At 35.6% G+C, this 15,410-nt stretch overlaps 1 non-coding gene across 1 annotated transcript; it reads right to left on the bottom strand.

Annotated features, from left to right (window-relative positions):
- Nucleotides 1–1,332: 1,332 nt before the first annotated feature.
- Nucleotides 1,333–1,405, bottom strand: TRNAC-ACA (transfer RNA cysteine (anticodon ACA)). Its single transcript has one exon. It is a non-coding gene; the product is annotated as a tRNA-Cys (tRNA).
- Between the last annotated feature and the right edge of the window lie 14,005 nt (nt 1,406–15,410).

Here is a 15,410-nt window from a genome sequence, read left to right on the forward strand (position 1 = left end):
ACCATTAAAGGAAATGTTCACTTTGATCCACCTTCTCCTCTGCCATTTAGCCCTATTTTGTTTTTTCATATGTTAAAATTTCTTAGAATGTAAGCAAATGAGTAATATAAAAAATACTTATTTGTGACAATAGCATCAGTAATAAAATTTAGAAAATTATCCACATGTATTACTTGAGCAAATAAATATTACGGAAATAAGGTTTCCAAGTCAGAAAAATAGAATCTAAAAGCAGTTTCTGATTTACTCTTCTTGAGAGTTTGTTTCATTGCAGTGGTTCCTAGGGTCACTAACACTGTCACATCCAAATGAAAAAAAAAAATAGAAAAAGAAAGAGAAATGATACTAAAATCAGTCAAGCTCATAAAGTTACATCTCTATGACCATGGCAAATAGGCTGCAGATAAAAAAGGCCTGGATCAATTGTATATTTTTTGAATCTTCTCCACAGGGTTCAGATGTTATCTTATTTTCCACCTGGAATCCAGTCTTTCCAGATTTCTTACTTCAATCAAATACTAGTTTTAAATAATCCTTTTCTTTTTTCCTCCCTCACATTCCCAAGGCTCCTAAACTAAGTATAACTTGGCATTATGAGAGACACCTAAGGAGAACACTGTTTTGTAAGACAGCAGTAATTAATACACTTAAATCCAAGAAATAATTTCATTCTAAATCTTTTTGTTCTTTTCCCTGAAACACACAGTGAAATACTCTCATAAAAGATCTTTCCTAATAGGTCACAGGATAATAATATCCTACTCCCTTAATATCATAATTTCCATTAAGCACACACCTAATAAGCCTAGGTGTATATTCTCAAAAAATTTAAAACAAAAATGACATTTTTGGAAAGTAAATGTGTCCATTAAACACACAATGGCCATCAAGCTACACTGTGTATATGCCATACATAATATTTCTATAGCAAATAAAATGGGAAAAAATGAATATATTGACTACCAGCACTGCATTGTGCTTCCCTGGTGGCTCAGACAGTAGAGAATCTGCCTGCAATGCAAAAGACACGGGTTCAATCCCTGGGTCAGGAAGATTCCCTGGGAAAGGGAATGGCTACCCACTCTAGTATTCTTGCCTGGAGAATTCCATGGACAGAGGATCCTGGTGGGCTACAGTCCATGGGGGTCACAAAGAGTCAGACACGACTAAGTGACTAATACTTTCAACTTCTTTCGACTGCAGAAAGTGAAGTCGCTCAGTCGTTTTCAACTCTTTGTGACCCCATGGACTGTAGCCTACCAAGCTCCTCTGTCCATGGGATTTTCCAGGCAATAGTACTTCAGTGGATTGCCATTTCCTTCTCCAGGGGATCTTCCTGACCCAGGGATCGAACCTGGGTCTCCTGCATTGTAGACAGACGCTTTACCATCTGAGCCACCAGGGAAGTCCTCTTTCGACTACATTATGTGTATTACATCTCTTAAAGATAGAGGACCATTTAGATGTTATATGATTTGTGTTTATATGGCAGAAAATGATAGAGGTTAAAATCAGTATTTTGTGTATTCTAGGCTTTATGTCTCTCATCACTATTCAAAATTTAGGGACTTCCCTGATAGTCCCGTGGTTAAGACTCCAAGCTTGCAATGCAAGGCGTGCTAATTCCATCCCTGGTCTGCTGCCTGTTGTGGCCAAAAGAAAAAAAAGTTTGTATAAAATTTACATAATGAAATAAGGTAAACTGATTATTAGCTTGTCAAAATTTAAAAGGTGAAAAATGCTAGTCCAATTTTTCATCTCTGTGAGTTTGCCTAGTGTCTGTAACTTGGAAATAATACTTCCTTGATCGGGTCTGGGCTAGTTCTCCTGACTCAGGCATCAGCACTGGATGGGAGGACCATACAGATTCTCTTTCTCATTCTGAATCTAGGTTTTCAAAGTTTACAAGGTTAAGTTCTGAACTTAATGATTAACTTCACTTGAAGGATATCTGTGAGTCAGATTTGTTTTCACATTTGGCCCAGGTAAGGAATCCCTGTAGGAATAGCCCACCTTAGTCATTCAGAATGGTTAATCTTTAAGAAAATCTGCAGGACTGATATATCCATCAACCACAGTACTAGTATTGATACCAGAACAAGAAGACCACTGAATCTGAGGACTAATTCAGCTTGATTTCTTTATGAACCATCAATCAAGGACCTGAGATAGGAGATGAGGAGTAAGGAAGTAAGAAGAAAGACTTCCCTGGCAGTCCAGTGGTTAAGACTTTGCGCTGTCAGTGCGTAGGTAGAGGGTTTGATCCTTGGTGGAGGAAGTAAGAGCCTGAAAGCCACATGGTGAGGCCAAATAGATCAATCAATAAACAAAATTTTAAAACGTGGCTGTACCATAAGAAAAGGAAGTAGAAAGAAACGGAAGAAGTAGATACACTCAATCCAAATTTAGCTGCTTAACTAAGTATTGGGACTCTTGGGTTGAGAGAAAAGATTGAAAGGAAAAGAAGTCCAATTTAAAAGGCTAACCTTTTCTCCAAAATATCCGGTAACCTGTCTTAGCCTTGGGGGAATTTAAAATTCATCTCATTCTGTTGGATCTCTCCTTTATCTCTGATATAGAGTGATTATTATTTCATCTCTAATATAAGCGCTTTAAATTGTAATTTCCTTTAGCACTGATTAAGCTGTATACCACAAAAATCTGATCTGCTTCATCAGTATCATTCATTTTTGAAACCTTGTTCAATTTCTTTTATCATTTCTTCTCTGACCCATGGGTTATTTAGAAGTGTCATATTTAATTTGAAAATACATGTGGTTCTCCTAGATATTTTATGGTTTTTGATTTATAAATATACCCCTTGTAGCCAGAGAACATACTCTGCATGATTTAATTATACTAATCTGATTTGCTTTATATTCTTGCATAATTTCTGTCTTGATGAACATACTAAGTGCTCATGAAAAGAATATGTCTTTTGCAGTTGTTGGGTACAGTGTTCTATACATAACAGTTAGGGCAAGGTGGGTGACACAGTTACTAAAACAACCTATTGATTTTGTTTGTTTGTTTAGGTGTTCTATTAGCTCCTGAGAGAGAGGTGTTAAAATCTCCAATGGCGAGTGTCAGGGTGTCTCTATAAACTCTGTCAAATTCTTCATATAGTTTTGAAGTTCTGTATAAACCACATAAACAGCTATCTGTTACCTATGAGAATTTCTCTGTTTACCTCTGGAAATACTTTTCTCTTAAAGATTAGGTCATCTGATGTTAACATAGTCACTCCAACCTTCTTAGGCATACTGTAAGCATGGCATAACCCTTTCCCATCCATTTTCTTTCAACTTCTCTGGATCTTTATATTTAAAGGGAAACACTTATAGATAACATATAGTTAATTGTATTCATTTCTTTACCTATTTGATAATCACTGACTTTCAATTGGAGTGCTTAGTCCATAATATATAATGTAATTATTGACACAGTTGTGATTTATATATATCCTTTTGCTATTTGTTACTTTTTTTTTTTAATTATTCCTTTTCTTCATTCTTTTGGATTAAGTATCATTAGAATTTCATTTTGATGTATCTATTGGCTTTTTTGGCTTGACCTTTTACATTGCAGGGAGATCCAACCAGTCCATTCTGAAGGAGATCAGCCCTGGGATTTCTTTGGAAGGAATGATGCTGAAGCTGAAACTCCAGTGCTTTGGCCACCTCACGCGAAGAGTTGACTCATTGGAAAAGACTCTGATGCTGGGAGGGATTGGCGGCAGGATGAGAAGGGGACGACAGAGAATGAGATGGCTGGATGGCATCACAGACTCGATGGACACGAGTCTGAGTGAACTCCAGGAGTTGGTGATGGACAGGGAGGCCTGGCATGCTGCGATCCATGGGGTCGCAAAGAGTCGGACACGACTGAGCAACTGAACTGAACTGAACTTTACATTATTTTTAGTGGTTGCTCTACGGATTTCAGTAAACGTTAGTTTTCATTCTGCTGCTGCTGCTGCTGCTAAGTCGCTTCAGTCGTGTCCAACTCTGTGCGACCCCAGAGACAGCAGCCCACCAGGCTTCCTCCTCCCTCGGATTCTCCAGGCAAGAACACTGGAGTGGGTTGCCATTTCCTTCTCCAAATGATAATATTACACCATTTTATGTAAAATGGAGAAATTGTGCAGCCATTTTTTAAAGCTGTAGTTGTCATATATATTACACATACATGAAAATATAAGCCCCACAGGACAATGAAGTAATGTTTTCTCTAAACAGTTTTGAAGATTTCTTTAGCATTTCTTGTAGTGATGGTCTGCTGGATATAAATTATCTTAATTTTTCTCCTTTATTGGAAAATCATTTCATGTTACATTTATTCTTAAAAGATAATTTTTTTAGAATATACAATTCATTGTTTTCTTAATAACTTTCAAGACATTGGTTCATTGCTTCCTCACTTTATATTTTCTAAGGAGAAATTCATGCTATTTCTCCTCTGTAGGTAGTGTGCTGTTTTATTTTTGTCTCCTTTCAAGACTTTTTCTATCTTTAGTATTTAGTGTTTTGACTATGATGTGCCTTGGGCATGGTTTTCTCCATATTTATCCATCTTGATGCTTGCAAAACTTCATGCCTGTTTAAATTTATGTATGTCACCAAATGAAGACAATGATGGACATTATTTCTTCAAACACATTGTCTGCTCAATTCTCTGTCTTGTCTTCTGTGGGACTCCAAGTACATGTATGTGAGATCTTTTGATATAGTTCCACATTTTCTTGAGGTTCTGTTTTCTTTTTTTTCCCCAAATTCTCTCTATTTTTTCTCTCCATGTTCACTGATTTTCTTTCCTCCATATTATTATTTTTAAATTTTAGATATTATATGTTTCATGTAAATAATGTCTATTTGTTTCTTTCTATAGTTTCTATTTCTTACCCATTCATTGTGAGCATAATTCCCTTTATATTCTTGAATATTTATGTAATTGCTATTAAAAATACTTACCTGCTAATTGTAAAATATGGGTTATTTCAAGATTATCTTTTCTACTCAAAATGGGTCAAATCTTTTTGGTTCTTCATACGCAGAGTAATTTTGGATTATATTTTGAACACTGATATGCTGTGAAGTTGGGGCATCTGTTTTATTCATTCAAAAAAACTTAAAATTTTGTTATTTTAGCAGGAAGTTTACTTGTAGGAATTCAACTCCAAATTCAGTATCTCAGATCTCAGCTTAATTTTGTCTCTCAGTTTTTTTCTGGAGGCTATCAAAAGCATGTGTGGCTCAGGAGTGAAATGATTTAGGCAAAGTTTATACACAGTTTATACAAAGTTTGTTTCTATCACTAGTTCTCACCTTTGTTGAATCCCTCTCGCTTTTAAACGGCTGTTAGTTGCTTCAAATTCTGTTCTCTGATTCTTCAAAGCAAAAAGTTCCTATGTTTTCTATCAAAATTTTAGTTGCTTTATGTGCAGCTAACTTTGACAAAAAACCTTAGAAATAGAAAATCATAGGAGTTATCCCCTTTTCTCAAAAATTTTACTCCTGAAATACTGTCTGCTGTTGTTCATTTATAGCATCATAATTCACTTTAAAAAATTGTCCAGAGTTCATAGTTCTTATCTGCAGCAGGATTAGATTCTGTAGAAGATTTCTTGGTTATACTAGAAGTGGGTCACTGATTGTTATTTCTTAAAATACAAAAAACTCCAGCAATCCAAGAATATTTGAACTTTGGGGGCCAATTACCTAGTTCTCTTAATAATTATGTTGCCTAATTTTCCCAAGATTTTTATCAATAAATGGAAACTAAGAAACAAAATTCCTCTGGGGCAATAGGAATGCTACAGCCATGTATAAATACTCAAGGAACCAAAGAAATGGCAAATGTGTATCCTTGTTTTAATTCTAATAATAATAAACCCTTTAGAAATATGAGAAATGAAATAGGAGAATTTACCTATTTATGGGTATTTCTCAATTAAACTCCTTCTCATCCATCCCACCTAAATAGTTTGGTAAATATTTCAAAGTCCTGTATCATAGAAGATATGATATAGCCTTTTCTACCTAAATATTGGTCTGTCCAGAATATAATTAGAGCTAAGCATTCTGATCATAGCAATATTTCTGATACTTTTGAAGCAATCATCCATAGCACCTTACTTATCAATTTCACTGGTAATGAAAATGGCAGAATGGATGACTTAAACTACTCACTGGAGAAAACTCAATATCATGGAAAGAAAAGGGTAGCAAAAGGAATGATTTCAAAAATCAGATTTGTGACAGATACATGGGAAAATAAATGTTATGGACATACATAAATATTTAAGTCATCCTTTTCTAGAATGCTTATCAAGTACAAAAAATACCCAAGATTTAATACAGAACTGAAAAAAGATTGATTTGTGTTTTGTCCAACAAAAGATAAAAAATTTAGGCAGATGATATTTGGAGTTTTGAGATAGTATGTGTGTCTATGCATGTGTGTTCAGTTTAGTTCAGTTGCTCAGTCATGTCCGACTCTATGTGACCCCATGGACTGAAGCACTCCAGGCCTCCCTGGCCATCACCAACTCCCAGAGTTTACTCAAACTCATGTCTGTTGAGTCAGTGATGCCATCCAACCATCTCATTCTCTGTCATTCCCTTCTCCTCCTTCCCTCAATCTTTCCCAGCATCAGAGTCTTTTCCAATGAGTTAGTTCTTTGCATCAGGAGGCCAAAGTATTGGAGTTTCAGCTTCAGCATCAGTTCTTCCAATCAATATTCAGGACTGGTTTCCTTTATGATGGACAGATTGGATCTCTTTGCAGTCCAAGGGAATCTCAAGGGTCTTCTCCAACACCACAGTTCAAAAGCATCAATTATTCAATGCTCAGTTTTCTTTATAGTCCAACTTTCACATCCATGCATGACTACTAGAAAAATAGCATTGACTAGACAGACCTTAGTTGGCAAAGTAATGTCTCTGCTTTTGAATATGCTGTCTAGGTTGGTCATAATGTTCCTTCCAAGGAGTAAGCGTCTTTTAATTTCATGGCTGCAGTCACCATCTGCAGTTATTTTGGAGCCCCTCAAAATAAGGCCTGTCACTGTTTGCACTGTTTCCCCATCTATTTTCCATGAAGTGATGGGACCAGATGCCATGATCTTCATTTTCTGAATGTTGAGCTTTAAGCCAACTTTTTCACTCTCTTCTTTCACTTTCAACAAGAGGCTCTTTAGTTCTTCTTCACTTTCTGCCATAAGAGTGGTGTCATCTGCATATCTGAGGCTATTGATGTTTCTTCTGGAAATCTTGATTCCAGCTTGTGCTTCATCCATCCCGGCATTTCGCATGATGTACTCTGCATGTAAGTTAAATAAGCAAGGTGACAATATAAAGCCTTGATGTACTCCTTTCCCAATTTGGAACTAGTCTGTTGTTCCATGTCCAGTTCTAACTGTTGCTTCCTGACCTGCATACAGATATCTCAGGACGCAGGTCAGGTGGTCTGGTATTCCCATCTATTGAAGAATTTTTCACAGTTTGTTGCTATCCATACAGTCAAAGGCTTTGGCATCGTCAATAAAGCAGAAGTAGATGTTTTTCTAGAACTCTATTGCTTATTGGATGATCCAATGGATGTTGGCAATTTGATCTCTGGTTCCTATGCCTTTTCTAAATACAACTTGAACATTTGGAATTTCATGGTTCATGTACTGTTGAAGCCTGGCTTGGGGAATTTTGAGCATTACTGTGCTAGCATGTGAGATGAGTGCAATTGTGCAGTAGTTTGAGCATGCTTTGGCATTGCCTTTCTTTGGGATTGGAATGAAAACTGACCTTTTCCAGCCCTGTGGCTACTGCTGAGTTTTCCAAATTTTCTGGCATATTGAGTGTAGCACTTTCACAACATCATCTTTTAGGATTTGATTAAGCTTAACTGGAATTCCATCACCTCCACTAGCTTTCCTCATAGTCATGCTTTGTAAGGCCCACTTGACTTCACATTCCAGGATTTCTAACTTTAGGTGAGTGATCACACCATTGTGATTATCTGGGTCATGAAGATCTTTTTTGTATAGTTCTTCTGTGTATTCTTGCCCCTTCTTCTTATTATCTTCTGCTTCTGTTATGTCCATACCATTTCTGTCCTTTATTGTGCCCATCTTTGCATGAAAATTCCCTTGGCATCTCTAATTCTCTTGAAGAGATCTCCAGTCTTTCCCGTTCTATTGTTTTCCTCTATTTCTTTGCACTGATCACTGAGAAAGGCTTTGTTATCTCTCCTTGCTATTCTTTGGAACTCTGCATTTAAATGGGTATATCTTTCTTTTTCTCATTTGCCTTTTGCTTCTCTTCTTTTCATAGCTGTTTGTAAGGCCTCCTCAGACAATCATTTTGCCTTTTTGTATTTCTTTTTCTTGGGGATGGTCTTGATCACTGCCTCCTGTACAATGTAATGAAACTCTGTCCATAGTTTCTCAGGCACTCTATATATCAGATCTAATCCCTTGAATCTATTCTTCCACACATGTGAATATCCTTGTACATGTGCATAAATATTTCATTGATTATTTAAGTAAAAATTCTAGCAGAAAGGGAATCTAACTAACGTCATTATTTTCTGTGACTTCTTCCATACTCATGTCATTGCAATTTATCAGTCTTGCTGAGAAGCTTAAAGACTAAGGCTTAATTTCTTTTTTAAAAAAATATAAATTTATTTATTTTAACTGGAGGTTAATTACTTTACAATATTGTATTGGTTTTGCCATACATCAACATGAATCTGCCACAAGTATACATGTGTTCTCCATCCTGAACCCCCCTCCCTCCTCCCTCCCCGTACCATCCCTCTGAACCATCTCAGTGCACAAGCCCCAAGCATCCAGTATCATGCATTGAACCTGGACTGGCGATTCATTTCATATATGATACTATACATGTTTCAGTGCCATTCTCCCAAATCATCCCACCCTCACCGTCTCCCACAGAGTCCAACAGACTGTTCTATATATCTGTGTCTCTCTTGCTGTCTCGCATACAGGGTTATCATTACCATCTTTCTAAGTTCCATATATATGTGTTAATATACTGTATTGGTGTTTTTCTTTCTGGCTTACTTCACTCTGTATAATAGGCTCCAGTTTCATCCACCTCATTAGAATGATTCAAATGTATTCTTTTTAATGGCTGAATAATACTCCATTGTGTATATGTACCACAGCTTTCTTATCCATTCATCTGCTGATGGACATCTAGGTTGCTTCCATGTCCTGGCTATTATAAACAGTGCTGTGATGAACATTGGGGTACACGTGTCTCAGTTCTGGTTTCCTCGGTGTGTATGCCCAGCAGTGGGATTGCTGGGTCATAAGGTTTAATTTCTTACTGAATATTATTTTCATTTTTATTATTTAATCCAATATGAATTTTTATTAGACTTACTGAATTTTGACACCAGTTTCTCTGCAATATCCTGATGAGTTTTCATCACTGTGGGATACTGTATGTTGCTATCAGATAGTAGGTGGAGCACATGTTGGTTATTAGACTTGTAAATAATGCCTATTCACTTACACTGTATCAGTCAACAGTAAACATTATTTCTGAAGGAAAGTAGAATTTATCATGTTAAAGAATAAGAGATATCAAGTTGACAAACAGAGAAAGGATCTGAATTCTTGATCTCCTAAACTAAGAATTTCTGCCAAGTGCTAGAAAACTCTGGGTAAATATTTCCATTACACTTTGATATATAAATACCAAACTTCATATTCAAGTGCTAGTCAATTAGAGTTTTTCATGATAACTATAGTAGTAGAAGACACATGACCAAGCTACCTAATAACTTAAGTCTCTGGGTTTTATTATCTGTAAATTAAATAAAAGTGGCAAAAATCACAAGGCTCAGTGCTGGTTAGAGCTGAAGACTGATTTTTCATTTACCATCAATGAACTATAACTTTTCCGATGGGCAATTAAGAAAAACTAATGACATAAAAACTATAAATTTCATTATATATAGTAGTTCTGCCTCTAGAAATAAGCATTTCCTTGCTTAACCCAATGAAATAATTAAAAATAAGATGACCATTAGACATATAGATGAGTATCAAGTATGGCACAAGGCCAGTTGTATTAGAGGAGACTGTATCTGTTCCACTAATTCTTTTCTGTGTCTTCTGTAATGATCAAGGCATGATCACTCCATGAGGCAGGCCGTCTGATAGAGAAGATATATATGTACAAGGAAGGAGCAGGCAATGTTGGACTGAACCTCTTGTGCCCCATCTCAGAACTCTGTTCTCAGCAGCTGAAGTTGTTTATTTTTATTTTGCTTATTTTGAAAACATAGGTTAAATCACTTATTATTTGAAAAATGGTGAGAAGAAATGGCAACACTGATGGGTATAAAATGACGATTTATTGTCTTGATTTCTTGTGCAAGATTTTGAGTATTTTCAAAATTAAGAACAGTAAGTTATGTGTTCAAAACTTGTTGTTAGGAAATCATTTTCCCAATTCATTTTACTAAAAATACCAATTATAAAGATTCATAAAATCAGAAAGCTTATGCAATGATTTCCTGATTAGCAATTAATTTTACTCCTGGAGAATAAAATTTAGTAATCAACATACACTGACTTCTGATATGGTTTAAGCTTTTCTCTAACAATTGAAGGCTGAATGGTTTACAACTCCGGGGCCATCTTCCAGATTGTATTCTATGTGAATTTCTGCCTGGATTTGTGTAATAATAAAAGACCTACACCAACATCTGTTTTGACGAGTTCATAACTACTAGTTTATTTCATTATCTTTCTAGCAAAACCTGAGCATTTCAGGACTATTAAAGTCATAGCTTTAAATACATTACCAAACCATGATTTAAGGTCTGCTACAAGCCCATATATTAGAGGAGAAAAACCAATGGGGGAATATTTGGCTCAAGTCCCCAGGTTGAGATCATGGGAGAGATCATGGTCAGAGGTGTGATACTTGCCAGAAACCTCAGAAAAATATCTCACATCCGCATGTCACTCCACCCTTTAACACCAGAAAAAAATAAGGCAATACTAGGCTAATATCTTTCCACCTTTTCCAAAGTTGGGGCATTAAAAGCCATGCTTCTCAGATGAGATTTTTAAGTTTCATGTCTGAATGCACAAAGAAATGGCATAGGTCATAGGTGAGCTACATCATCCTGCAACCCATTTTAAAAAGCGATTTTTCATGTGACATTCTCCTTGTACTAGACTTGACTATTAAAAAACACAAAAATATCCTGGAGTATAACTGCCAAAATACTTAAAAACATATCCTTGAAGAAACTGAGTACAGCTTTTATTATTTCCCTCCAGATAAAAATTTGAAGTAGAATTCAAAATAATCATCTGCTCCAAGATAATGTAAAACTTAATTTGTTGTTGTAATTTACTGTGAAGGTTTAACAACTTTTGACTAGGTTCTGGAAATTATTATTATCTTTTAAGAGGATATATAGAGAATCAGATTAACATTACAACCATTGTTTTAAAAATATAATCTCATCACTGAATCATTCTGTCCTGCTATTTTCTAATCATTATATTATTTTTAATAATATAAAAACATCTATGAACATACCACTTAACATAAAAGCTAGAATCTTAATGATAAAGTGCAGTTAACCATAAAGTCTTCTCACAGTGTATACATCCAGCTCTCTCTACTGGAGTCAGCATCCTCCCAAATATATATTTATCTTTTCTTTCATTTCTTTTCACAGCTTTATTGAGATGTACAGAGAAGGCAATGGCACCCCACTCCAGCACTCTCGCCTGGAAAATCTCATGGACGGAGGAGCCTGGTGGGCTGCAGTCCATGGGGTCGCTGAGAGCCAGACACGACTGAGCGGCTTCACTTTCACTTTTCACTTTCATGCATTGGAGAAGGAAATGGCAACCCAGTCCAGTGTTCTTGCCTGGAGAATCCCAGGGACGGGGAAGCCTGGTGGGCTGCCGTCTACGGGGTCGCACAGAGTCGGACACGACTGTAGCGACTTAGCAGCATTGAGATGTAATTGACATAAAATGAGCTGCATGTTTTTTCCCCTGAGTTTTATTTAGATGCAATTGACATGTAGCATTGTATAACTTTAATGTGTACAAAATAATGATTTAATATACCTATAAGTTATAAAATGATGATCACACTAAGTTTGGTTAATATCCATCACCTCAGATAATCACAGTTTTTTCTTGTGATAACTTTAAGACTGACTACTATCTTAGCAACTTTCGAATGCACAATACAGTTTTGTTATCTTTAGTCACCAGGCTGTGCATTAAAGCCTGAGAACATATTTATATTATAACTAGAAATTTGTATCTTTTGACCACCTTCACTCATTACCCCCTCACCCCAACTTTTAGCAGCCACCAATCTGTTCTCTTTTTCTATGAGTTTGATTTTTTATTGATACCACATGTAAAATCATATAATATTTACCTTTAATTGTCTATTTTATTTCACTTAGCATAATGTTCTCAATTCATGTTGTCACAAATGACAAGATTTCCTTCTTGCTGAAGAATATTTGATTATATAGGTGGCTCAGATGGTAAAGAATCTGCCTGCAATGCAGAATACCATGTTTGATACCTAGGTTGGGAAGATTTCCTAGAGAAGAAAATGGCAACCCATGCCAGTATTCTTGCCTGGAGAATCCCATGGACAGAGTAGCCTGGTGGGCTACAGTCCATGGGATCACAAAGAGTTGGACGTGACTGAATGACTGACACATAATGGCTAAATAATATTTCATTATATATGTAGACCATATTTTCTTTATCCATTTATCCATTGATGGACACTTAAGTTGTTTCCATGTATTAGCTATTGTAAATAATGCTGCTGTGAACATGGGGAAGTAGATATCTCTTTATTTATAGTGACTTTATTTCTCTGGATATATACCCAGAAGTAGAATTGTTGGATCATACAGTAGTTCTATTACTTTTTTTGAGGCCCCTCCATACTTTTTTCCATAGTGGTTGCACAAATTTACTTTAGCACCAACATATACAGGGATTCCCTCTTTCCCACATCCTCCCCAACATTTGTTATTTGCAGACTTTTTGATGATAGCCATTCTGACAGGTATGAATTGATGTCTCATTGTGGTTATGATTTACATTTCTCTGATGAAGAGCAATACTGAATATCTTTTCATATGCCTGTTGGCCATCTGTATGTCTTCTTTGGAAAAATATCTATTCAGTCCTTCAGAAAAACTTTCAGCTGTTTTGTATGAGTTGTATTGTCACAGTTTTTAATTTTTATGCAAGAGATTGATATAAAATGGCATTGCATTTTGGTCTTGATTTGCATTTCACTGACTCTCAGAAGGACCAAACTATTAAACATATTCTCTTCTTCTTAAATATGACTTATCTCTCCAATTATTTTGAATATATCTTAATATATTTTATTACTTGTAGAAGCACATTTGTATTTTATTTCAAAATACTTGTTAGATTCTTAGATATTTGTTATCCTTGAATGCTGTTGTACATAGATATAATTTCTTTAACCATATTTTCCATTTGCCTGTTCCTGTTATATATATTATACATATAAAATACATATGACATATGTAATGCATATTGATATATAAGATATAAAAATTAGATATAAATGATTATAATTTGTATAAAATATAATTGATAGGAAGTGTTAAATAAACTAATTTTTAAAATTTTATGTATGTTTTATATCCAATTCCTCATAGATAAAGCTTTAATTTACTTTTATACATTTCTCTCACTTGATTCTTGGTTTTCCAATAATTGCAACTATTAGGGCATAACTTTTCTGAAAGATTCTCTTTTTCAGACCTATTTCTGAGCCTGTTAGTGCTCAGTTATTTGCTGGAAAATGATAAAGAAAAACTACTATGGCTATATTGCTGTTAATAGCTATTAATCTTCCAATATATTTTGGTGTTTTGTGGTTCTGAATATAGCACGTTGACTTCTCTGGTGGCTCAGACTGTAAAAACGTCTGCCTGAAATGCAGGAGACCCAGGTTCAATCCCTGGGTCGGGAAGATCCTCCTGGAGAAGGAAATGGCAACCTACTCCAGTGCTCTTGCCCGGAAAATCCCATGGATGGACAGAGGAGCCTGGTGGGCTAGAGTCCATGGGGTCGCAAAGAGTTGGACACAACTGAGCGACTTCACTTTTACTTTCACTTATATATGTATTTGGACCTAAGGAGAGAGTAATTATATATGTATTTCATCAGGCATTCTTTTATTAATTCATATTCTCATTCTATTCCATAAAGATTGATTGAGTACCTCTTCTTTGCCTAGAAATGTGCTAGGAAGTGAAATGTATGAAAGACACTTAAGACTTGGTGAATCAATGCCATTTTCTCACGGGCCTACTGAGTTTATTTCTGGGCATCAAAACAGATTCAGAAGAGATGGCTTATGTTTTAATGATTAGTCAAAGACATATTTACTCTATAAAGTCTAAACTCATCCATTTGAAAGCCAATATATATTATGAATGGAGAAGGAATTGGCTACAGTGCTTGGGGTCACAAGAATCGGACATGACTTAGTAAGGAAACCAACAAATCCACCATATATTATGAGTGTCACAGTGATATAGATTTTCAAAGCCAAGGATAACTTAAAAATCATCTTGTTCAATTATTTTATTTTATTGGTTTTATGACCTGCTAAGGTTCAGATGGATTAAGAAAAATAGTCTGCCTGGGTATAATCTCAGATGCTATCATTTATTTTCTCTATTTCCTTAGACAACTGACCTGGACATTAAGTCTTGAAGTCTCAGTGTCCTCACCAAAAAATAGAGGTGTCATTTTATCAGAACTAATACTAATTCTGAATGGATTGCCCTAGCACTGTGACCAGCATGGAGTCAACAATCATTACTTACTAATAATGAGCTAAATATTACCAGCAATACCACTAGTTGAAACCACTTTTTTGATTAACCCTCTAGGGAAAAAATTGACTTTAAAATTTTTGTGAACATGAAGTAATAATCATAATCTTCTACATCACATGATGTGTGTCAAATTTTATTACTGTTCACCATCACATGCTTCCTCTTCTTGTGAGAGAATTATACCTCCCTGAGACGTGGAAGTCAGACAGGCTTTGCCCAGTGAAATGTGAATGAACCTGAAATATATCACTTTCCACGAAAAGTCTTAAGAGAAATTGTGTAGTTTCTTCTTTTTTCTTTTCTTTTTCCACAAGGCAAAAATAATCCAATAGGGGCTGAGCTCTATGGATTTAGAATGAAGAATTTTGAAATAGAACCTCAGCCTACCCATGATGAATACATATTGCGGTCAAGAAATAAATTATAGTTGCTGTAAGGTATTGAATTTTACAGGGTATTTGTTACCATGGATATAACTTTTTTTT

Source organism: Budorcas taxicolor, chromosome 11 (assembly GCF_023091745.1).
Source record: "Budorcas taxicolor isolate Tak-1 chromosome 11, Takin1.1, whole genome shotgun sequence".
Lineage (NCBI taxonomy): Eukaryota > Metazoa > Chordata > Mammalia > Artiodactyla > Bovidae > Budorcas > Budorcas taxicolor.